Source organism: Corythoichthys intestinalis, chromosome 13 (assembly GCF_030265065.1).
Source record: "Corythoichthys intestinalis isolate RoL2023-P3 chromosome 13, ASM3026506v1, whole genome shotgun sequence".
Lineage (NCBI taxonomy): Eukaryota > Metazoa > Chordata > Actinopteri > Syngnathiformes > Syngnathidae > Corythoichthys > Corythoichthys intestinalis.
In genome coordinates, this window is record NC_080407.1 from 56101357 (window position 1) to 56110287 (window position 8931).

The 8931-nt window shown below is 37.1% G+C and overlaps 1 long non-coding RNA gene across 4 annotated transcripts; it reads left to right on the forward strand.

The window, feature by feature from the left end:
- Nucleotides 1–1078: 1078 nt before the first annotated feature.
- On the forward strand, nt 1079–6988 carry LOC130928861 (uncharacterized). 4 transcript variants are annotated; one of them, XR_009066744.1, is made up of 8 exons: nt 1079–1677; nt 2825–2870; nt 3662–3784; nt 5323–5450; nt 5525–5610; nt 5682–5740; nt 5809–5880; nt 5951–6988. It is a non-coding gene; the product is annotated as an uncharacterized LOC130928861 (long non-coding RNA). The 4 variants fall into 4 exon arrangements; XR_009066743.1 differs by having other exon boundaries at nt 3662–3727; XR_009066746.1 differs by having other exon boundaries at nt 3662–3727; nt 5812–5880.
- The last annotated feature ends 1943 nt before the right edge of the window (nt 6989–8931 follow it).

Here is an 8931-nt window from a genome sequence, read left to right on the forward strand (position 1 = left end):
ACTTGTTCATTTGTAACAAAGTTGACGTGGCCTGAAAACGGGGGCCTCCCTCGAACCCGGAAGCCACCGAAAGGTAGCCGGAGAGAGGGGATCCAGATCGGTCTGTACTTTCAATATGTGTGACTGTTCTGCTTTGTTATCTTGTTTTCAAATGTTTTCACTTCATCTGTCTAAATGTGGGAATTAAAGCATTTACAAGTAGACATGGCTGCCTGGATGTTTATTGCAACACACAAAAAATAGCTTTTACAGTGGCTATTTTAAAATAGGAATATATGTTAATCCTAAATGTTTGACTTATTAGCGGTGGCTGGTAGATGAATTAACTTTTCTTCTTCTCCAGCACTTTCTCCATGCAATCAGAACAAGCCTGCGTGAGGGTGAGAATTTACCATGAGTGTTATTATGCCACTATTGTATACTAGAATAGCTGTTAAGAATCATCTCTCCTATACGGAAGCGTATTGCAGTCACATGAAAAATTTATTTATTTAATTTATTTTGGAGGTCGTTTTTTGAATTATTTTCCCAACTTCGTTTTTCTGAGTAATTTATTTCTGGGTTTGTTTTTTGAATTTTTTTTTTTTCCCTGAGCTTGGCTAGCGAGGAAAAAATATTCATTCAAAATTCAAGCACTTGGAAGTCTCGCGCAAACTGCATCCTGCAAGTTCACTACTGGAAGACACCTCTCGCGACACCTTCAAACAGCCGTTTTTCAAATAACTATTTTTTGCCTGTGCTTGCTAATGCTAATGGCTACCATGAAAAAAAATAATTCAAAAAACAACTTCCAAAATAAATTACTCAGAAAAACGAAGGGTTAAGAAAAAATTAATTCAAAAAACAGCCCCAAGAATAAATTAGTCAGAAAAACGGAGAGTTGAAAAAAAAATTTAATTAAAAAAAAAACAGCTCCCCATTTTAAATTTTTTTTTCATGTGAATGCAATACGCTTCCGTACTCCTAAAAGGTTTAATTTTAAAAAAATGTACGCAATACCACTATTGTCCACAGAGCGGCGCTGTGGCCCCAAAGGTTGTTTGCTAAGCGTAATTATTGGAAAGAGGAAGCTCCTTCAAATGCGGAAGTCGCCGATCAAAACAATTCGTATCTTTTGCCTCATTTAAGTGGCTATTGGCATTGATGAAGTACTGACTTTTCACACTATCGTCAGTCTAGTGTGAAAATTGGCCCACCATCTAGACCAGGACCGCCACAGCTTGTAAATGCCCTAAAAATGAACAGGAATTGACCTGTAAATGCTCACAAGTGCTATTAATGAGGTCCAAATCAGTCAAAATGGCTAGCGCTGCAAATGGGCGCCAGTGAGCTAACCTATTCTGATGTCAATTCAGATAAATGAACGAGTTTCTTCACGATGAGAGGATGAATGAACAGCTATCAAAATTGTGACGTCCATGATGCCACTTTATGAAGTTAATTCGCGACACGGAAGTGAAACACAGACCGGAACAGGAAACGGAAAACGGATTTGTTTGGCGTGCGTGTTGGTTTGTTTGTAAACATCTTTTTGTGCGACTTTTCGCACGATCTAAATAGTTGAAGTTAGGCCAGCGTCAACTAAGAGACGTTTGGTTGATTACATGGACAAAAGTATTTTCTTTGCTGCTTTCTTCCCGCCGTCCGTCAACCTGCACAGGAAAAGTCACGACAAAGGTAAGAAATGTTGCAATTTTCCACTGCATATTTCTCCAAATGTGTATTCCTACTTGAAAAGATCAATTTTTTGTGTTTAGTTTGATCTTCATGTGTATAAATCAGATCAATACATTTGGCGCACATCCACAATCTAATTAATCGCAATAATGCCGTTTTCCAATTCAAAATTCAAATAGCGGATCATCTGTTATAACATGGAAATCTCAATCCTATATATATTAAATAATATTGCTTATATCTGCCAATCCAAAGTCCTTATGTGTTTTTAAAGGATTCTGAAAGATCGCACAATGAACGACTTCTCCACACTCCTAAGACACTTGCCATTGATTTCATGTCTAAAAATGTGACAATTTGATCTCACAATATGCTCAAGCCCTTGCTTAGCTCCGCCCACTGGGAAACATTCTCTTCATTTCATGTATTTTCAAGCTCAAATAAGTGATTGGGATGCAAAGTTGTGTGCAAGGTTGATACATTTGTGTTGATATTGCCCATCTTGATCCTCCATGTGTACTTTTTGAAGTGTTGGTTGAGTGTTCTGTCTTAGCAATGTAGTCAGCAGACTTCAGTACAGACAGATGTCACCTAGGCTAGGGGGTCAATCAACCTACTAGACTTAATTGTAAAATAATAGTTGTATCGTGGTCTATTGTAGTCAGAAGGCAATTGTCATGAGTGGTTAGTAGAGCCCCCAAGGTTTGCTGAAGGTGACCCCCCCCACCAAAATATTAGGTATGCCCTGGACCTAGCTTACATATCGTCATAGTATATCATAGGATATAGACAAATGTCATGTATAGCTTTGCCGCACCCCACCCCCAAAAAATTTATAATTTCAAGTGTACCTATTATGTTATACTATTGGTACATATGAAGCTTTAGTCAGACACATACGTGACATCACCTCAACAAACTGTTTTAATTTGGTGCAGCTGCCTTTCAAGTTTTTAATGATGTCAATATTTGACAAATATAAGGTATTAGACTCCCATTTCAGTGGAAGGGCACAAAAGGCCAAAATTTAGGTAAATCCGAGGTCTTGTGTCTGATTGCATTGGCTAATTTCTAAATGTTATGTGTGCTTTAAAGATGTGATTTAAGTTAAATGAGTGCTAAGCCTGTTATGTTTGTTTGTTTATAGAGTTGCTTCCACGTCTGCTGATGTCGGTCAACCTGCCCAACATAAGGTAAGAAATGCTCCCCTTTTTGCTCCAGTGAATGTACCGTATTGGCCCGAATATAAGACGGCCCTGATTAGAAGACGACCCCCTCTTTTTCAAGACTCAAGTTTAAAAAAAGACTTTTTGAACACAAAACTAATTTTTATACAGAAAATAATTACAGTACATCTGGAAAAAAATGATTATAATAAAATATTTGAGAGAAAAAGCTAGTTATTTTGCCTATTTCAAATCTTAATATCTGAACATTTAAATTTGTAAACTAAAGTGCAATCACATTCGTAAATGAATGGCTTCTGGTTTTTGAAATGTAAATAAACCAACAAAATTGCAATAACTGCATTAGCCATCAAAGTGAAGTCTAACTGTAGTCTTGAAACTAATCTGAGTAAGGAAAAACATTGCAATAAAATAATGCAAACTGGTTAAACTTGAGAGTAGCGGAGATCTGTCATGACAGAACATCGCTTCAATGATAATCTGGCACCATCTAGCGCCGTGAATGGGAATAACGTCTAGACTGCGAATATAAGACGACCCCCACTTTTTCAGTCTTATTTCAATGCAAAAACACTGTCTTATATTTGGGCCAATACGGTATAGTTATTTTTTAAATTCTGTATTTAAAATGTATTGAGCCTAATATTTTCTCATTAAAAACCTATTTATTAGACCAGAGAATATTTGAGATGGCTAAAAATGGAAATCTATGTTCAGTATACTGTGTTACAGTAAATGTAATTTGTTACAGTATGCTGGTAAGCTAATTGGTATCCTGTATTGTGATCCAAATGCAGGAAACATATACTGGTCACTTGTTTCCATGACAGGATCGGGGAGGAGCACCCGGACGCCCGCTTTTGGTATGTGACACCACCTCCAGGCAACCGACATTGGCATCCTGTCAAACTGTCAAAAAGGTTTTTGTTTTTTTGTACAATATATTCAACTTTAATTGGAGTCTGTCTTTTTTGCCAAACGCACCCTCATGTTTAAAAAAGGTTTTGTGGTTCAAAATTTGAAAAATAGATGGCAAGCAGAGGCCTCTGAAAATCTGCCCGACAACTAAAACTTTGCCATCCAATCGGTAGCCTTAGAATTTTGTCTTGGCCCCGCCTTGACGAGATCACAGCACGGTAAATAGCCCCACCCAATAACGTCATGGCTCCATTCATTGGGAGCCAATCGTCTTGCAGCATGCTTATTTAATTGCATGACCGCACCTATCACTTCCTTGTTATCAACATGCTCCCTGCTGGTCATTTGTATAGCCACACCCCTTCAAAAAATATATACCGTAATTTCTGGACTATAAGGCGCACCTGATTATAAGCCCCCAGCCACCAAATTTGACATGAAAACGGCATTTGTTCATAGATAAGCCGCACTAGACCAGGGGTTCCCAACCTATTCCACTAAGGCACACTGTGGGTGCAGGATTTCATTCTTACCAAACAAGATGACAACACTTTTTCCCCAATCTGGTGTTTTACAAGTGCAATCAGTTGATTGCAGTCAGGTGTGGCTTGTTTTAGCAGAAGCCTCATTGGTTCAACTGTCTCTGCTGGATCGGCTGGAACAAAAACCAGGACCCACAGTGTGCCTTGAGGACTGGGTTGAAAACCCCTGCACTAGACTATAAGCCGCAGTTGTCCTCATTGTATTATGGGATATTTACACCAAAAGATATTAACTGGTAACACTTAATTTGACAAAGGCACTATAAAACTGTCATGAAACCAAATGAACCACCATGAAGCTTTGAACCAATTGGATGCAAAGCCTTATTGTTTCAAAAATCTTCATTTGGCCATCACTGCTCCCTTGGGGGACACAGTCAACCTCTGCTGCCACCTGCTGTCAACACTGTTGTCATTCAACATTCCTCCTAGCATGCATTGCGGCACTAAAGATGTAAATAACAATCAAAATTCCTGTTCTGTGCTAATTATTTCTTCAGTTACTGTTCCAGTTGTTTCATTAATTTCTAGCTATTGTATTTGGTAACATTTTCTTGGATAGTGGTGCCATAATACTGTCATAATTATTACATGACACTGTCATAAGCATTAGTGAATCCTTATTATAGATGTCGGTTAGTGTCATCCAGCAAATTATCTCACTTTTGAATGGACGTAAAAGATCTGAGCTGGACAGAAATGGAGTTAGTGACATAATATGACACATATTGACATCTGTCATAAGCATTCAGTAATGCCCATGATAGTGTCATGTCATAATTATGACGTTCTTATGATAGTCTTATGATGCCGCTGTCAAATAAAGTTTGACCTATTAACCCAAATAAATCATCAAATAAGCCGCACTGGACTATAAGCCACAGGATTCAAAATGAGGGGAAAAAAGTAGTGGCTTATAGTTCGAAAATGAGGGTACATATATAAATTAAAACGAGATTTTTGGTCAACTTTTATTTATTTATTTATTGTTTTTGCAGAATAGCTGTACCAAAGATGGACTTGATGGCAGTCTTTCAACGTCAGGCACAAAGACTTGAAGGAAAAATGAGTAAAACATTGCTTGTCGAGGTGCAGGAAATTAGGTTTTTCACCTGAGGAAGCCGAGGTGAGACTCATTTTCTTGGATTGACCAAGTGCTCGCGTGGTTTCATGACTGCACCTCTGAAATATTGGGTGCAGGTACGGTGAAAAACTCACATTTTCCAACAGGAGCTTCCGTTGGATGAGTCGTGAAGCAGCGTGGACCTAATGCAGAGAAGACCCAAGTGAGTTTATTTATACAGCCAACACGTTTCACTTTAGTTTTATTAGCACGTGGATGTTCACGTAAAAGTAGTTTGTCTCACAGGTGGAGGATCTGGCAGCGTGAGCGGGTCTGCACACAAGGAAAAGCGGGTGAGCGAACGTGCTTCCAACCGTTCACAATGTTTGAAACAAACCTTTGAAATCAAGTGTTTTTGCAGCAGCTGACATCAGAGAAATTCTTATGCTGCAGCGCCGTCTGCTGGGTAGAAGCAGGCACAGCAAGCGAGAAGGTACACCAACGCCGCTTTGGGGAGCCTCTCGAAGAAAAAGACGTTCACGTTAGTCATTTTGTTTTTACAGCTTGCGCAAACCTAGCGGACTCTGCCTCCCACGTCGTTCTGGATCAAATCCAACAAGTGGCTCTCGTGACTTCACACAAAAAAGGGGAGAAAAAAAAGCTGTCGGAACTGCGCATTGCAAGTAGTGTCAGCCTTGCCTGTTCACCTGCTGAATCAAATTAAAAGACAAATAGAGATTAGGACATGTAGTATTTGCTTGTCTCACCTGTGATTAACGTGGCGACAGAAAAGGAAACATTGTTCAGACAGTCGAGCCATTTAAATAAAAACGTCAGCCATTTTTGGGGTAAATCACTTTGCCACTTACATAAAGAGGAGTCTGTGGAGAGAAAGTAGACAATTTACACGGGTATCTTTGTGGAGTTATACTGAATTTTAGGTACTTACCTCCAGCCAAACGGCACTCTTTCTGCACAGATATCGGAAATGTTTGCGCGCCAGGCTCCAGCTGCACGTGCCCCCCTCTAACATTTTAGAGAAGGTTCTTTCGAGCTGTTGGCACGCTGAAAACGTGAATTCAGAGTGGAAGTGAGAAAAAAACAGGATGTGAAAGAACAATTGGGAATCCTCATCTTTCAAGCGTGGAGCGCGGCAGTCGACAGGATGCTGATAGCAAATCAAAGAAAGAATGAGTGGCTGAGTGCCTATTTACTTCCCGTTTATATACGTTTCCGGCAATGAGGTAATCATTAAAAAAAAAGTGGCCACGGAGATATTGATACTACTCCGAGTAATTTTTGTTTTATTTTTCTTAGCAATCCTATCAGCGGACATTGGATCAGTAGTCGAATGGTTTAAGTCAGGGTTGACTAAATCCGGACCTCGGTGCCACTTTTCCTGTCGTGTTTTCCATGTCTCCCTCCTCCAACACACCTGATTAAAAATAATCAGGATTAAGTAAGGCTTTTTTTCTGACAAAAACGACCACGTAAAGCTGTTTTTCTTCAACAAAGGACCATGTAGAGTCTTTGTAGACTTTTTTTTTTCTTTTCAAAAAATGACCATGGATAGTAAGCTTTTTTTTTCTTCAAAAAAACGAACATAAGGCTTTATTTTCTGTAAGGTTGTTTTTTTTTTTTTCGGTTCAAAAAACAACCATGTATAGAAGGGCTTTTTTTTCTTCAAAAAATTACCATGTATAGTAAGGCTTTTTTTTTTTCTTCAAAAAAAATGACCATGTATAGTAAGGCTTTTTTTTCTTAAAAAAAATGACCATGTATAGTAAGGCTTTTTTTTTTTCTTAAAAAAAAAATGACCATGTATAGTAAGGCTTTTTTTTCTGTCCAAAAACGACCATGTATTGTAAGGGTTTTTTTTGTTTTTTTTGTTTTTTTTGTTTTTTTTTTCTCGGTTCAAAAAATGACCATGTATATAGTAAGGCTTTTTATTTCTGACAAAAACGACCATGTATAGTAAGGCTTTTTTTTTCTGTTCAAAAAACAACCATGTATCGTAAGGCTTTTTTTTTTTTTTTTTTTTTCAAAAAGGGACCATGTATCGTAAGGCTTTTTTTTCAGTTCAAAAATGACCATGTATAGTAAGGCTTTTTTCTTCTGACAAAAGCGACCATGTATTGTAAGGCTTTTTTTTTATGTTCAAAAAACGACGATGTATCGTAAGGCTTTTTTTCAGTTCAAAAACAACCATGTATAGTAAGGCTTTTTTCTTCTGACAAAAGCGACCATGTATTGTAAGGCTTTTTTTTTCTTAAAAAAAAAAAATGACCATGTATAGTAAGGCTTTTTTTTCTGTTCAAAAAACAACCATGTATCGTAAGGCTTTTTTTTTTTTTTTTTTTTTTTTCAAAAAGGGACCATGTATCGTAAGGCTTTTTTTTTTCAGTTAAAAAACGACCATGTATCGTAAGGCTTTTTTTTTCAGTTCAAAAACGACCATGTATCGTAAGGCTTTTTTTCAATTCAAAAACAACCATGTATAGTAAGGCTTTTTTCTTCTGACAAAAGCGACCATGAGTAAGGCTTTTTTTTTATGTTCAAAAAACGAAGATGTATCGTAAGGCTTTTTTCCAGTTAAAAAACGACCATTTATAGTAAGGCTTTTTTGTTGTTGTTGTTGTTCAAAAAGCGACCATGGCTTTTTTTTTTTTTTTCAGTTCAAAAACTACCTTGGTTTGTAAGGTTTTTTTCCTTCAGACAAAAACGACCATGTATCGTAAGGCTTTTTTTTTTTCAGTTCAAAAACGACCATGAAGAGTAAGTTTTTTTTTTTTTTTGTTTTGTTTTCTGACAAAAATGACCATGTATAGTAAGGTTTTTTTTCTGTTCAAAAAACGACCATGTATAGTAAGGCTTTTTTTTCTGACAAAAACGACCATGTATCGTAAGGCTTTTTTTTCTGTTCAAAAACGACCATGTATCGTAATTTATTTTTTTTTTTCTGACAAAAATGACCATGTATAGTAAGGCTTTTTTTCTGTTCAAAAAACGACCATGTATCGTAAGGCTTTTTTTTTCTGTAAAAAAAAAACGACCATGTATCGTAAGGCTTTTTTCCCTCAAAAAACGACCATGTATGGTAAGGCTTTTTTTTTTTTCTGTCCAAACACGACCATGTATCATAAGGCTCTTTTTCAGTTAAAAAACGACCATGTATTGTAAGGGGGGTTTTTTTTCGGTTCAAAAAACGACCATGTATAGAAGGGCTTTTTTTCTTCAAAAAAATGACCATGTATAGTAAGGCTTTTTTTCTTCAAAAACGGCCATGTATAGTAAGGCTTTTTGTTGTTGTTGTTGTTGTTCAAAAAGCGACCATGTATCGTAAGGCTTTTTTTTTTCAGTTCAAAAACGACCATGTATAGTAAGGTTTTTTTTCTTCAGACAAAAACGACCATGTATCGTAAGGCTTTTTTTTTTTTCAGGTAAAAAACGACCATGTATCGTAATTTTTTTTTTTTTTTTTTCTGACAAAAATGACCATGTATAGTAAGGCTTTTTTTCTGTTCAAAAAACGACCATGTATAGT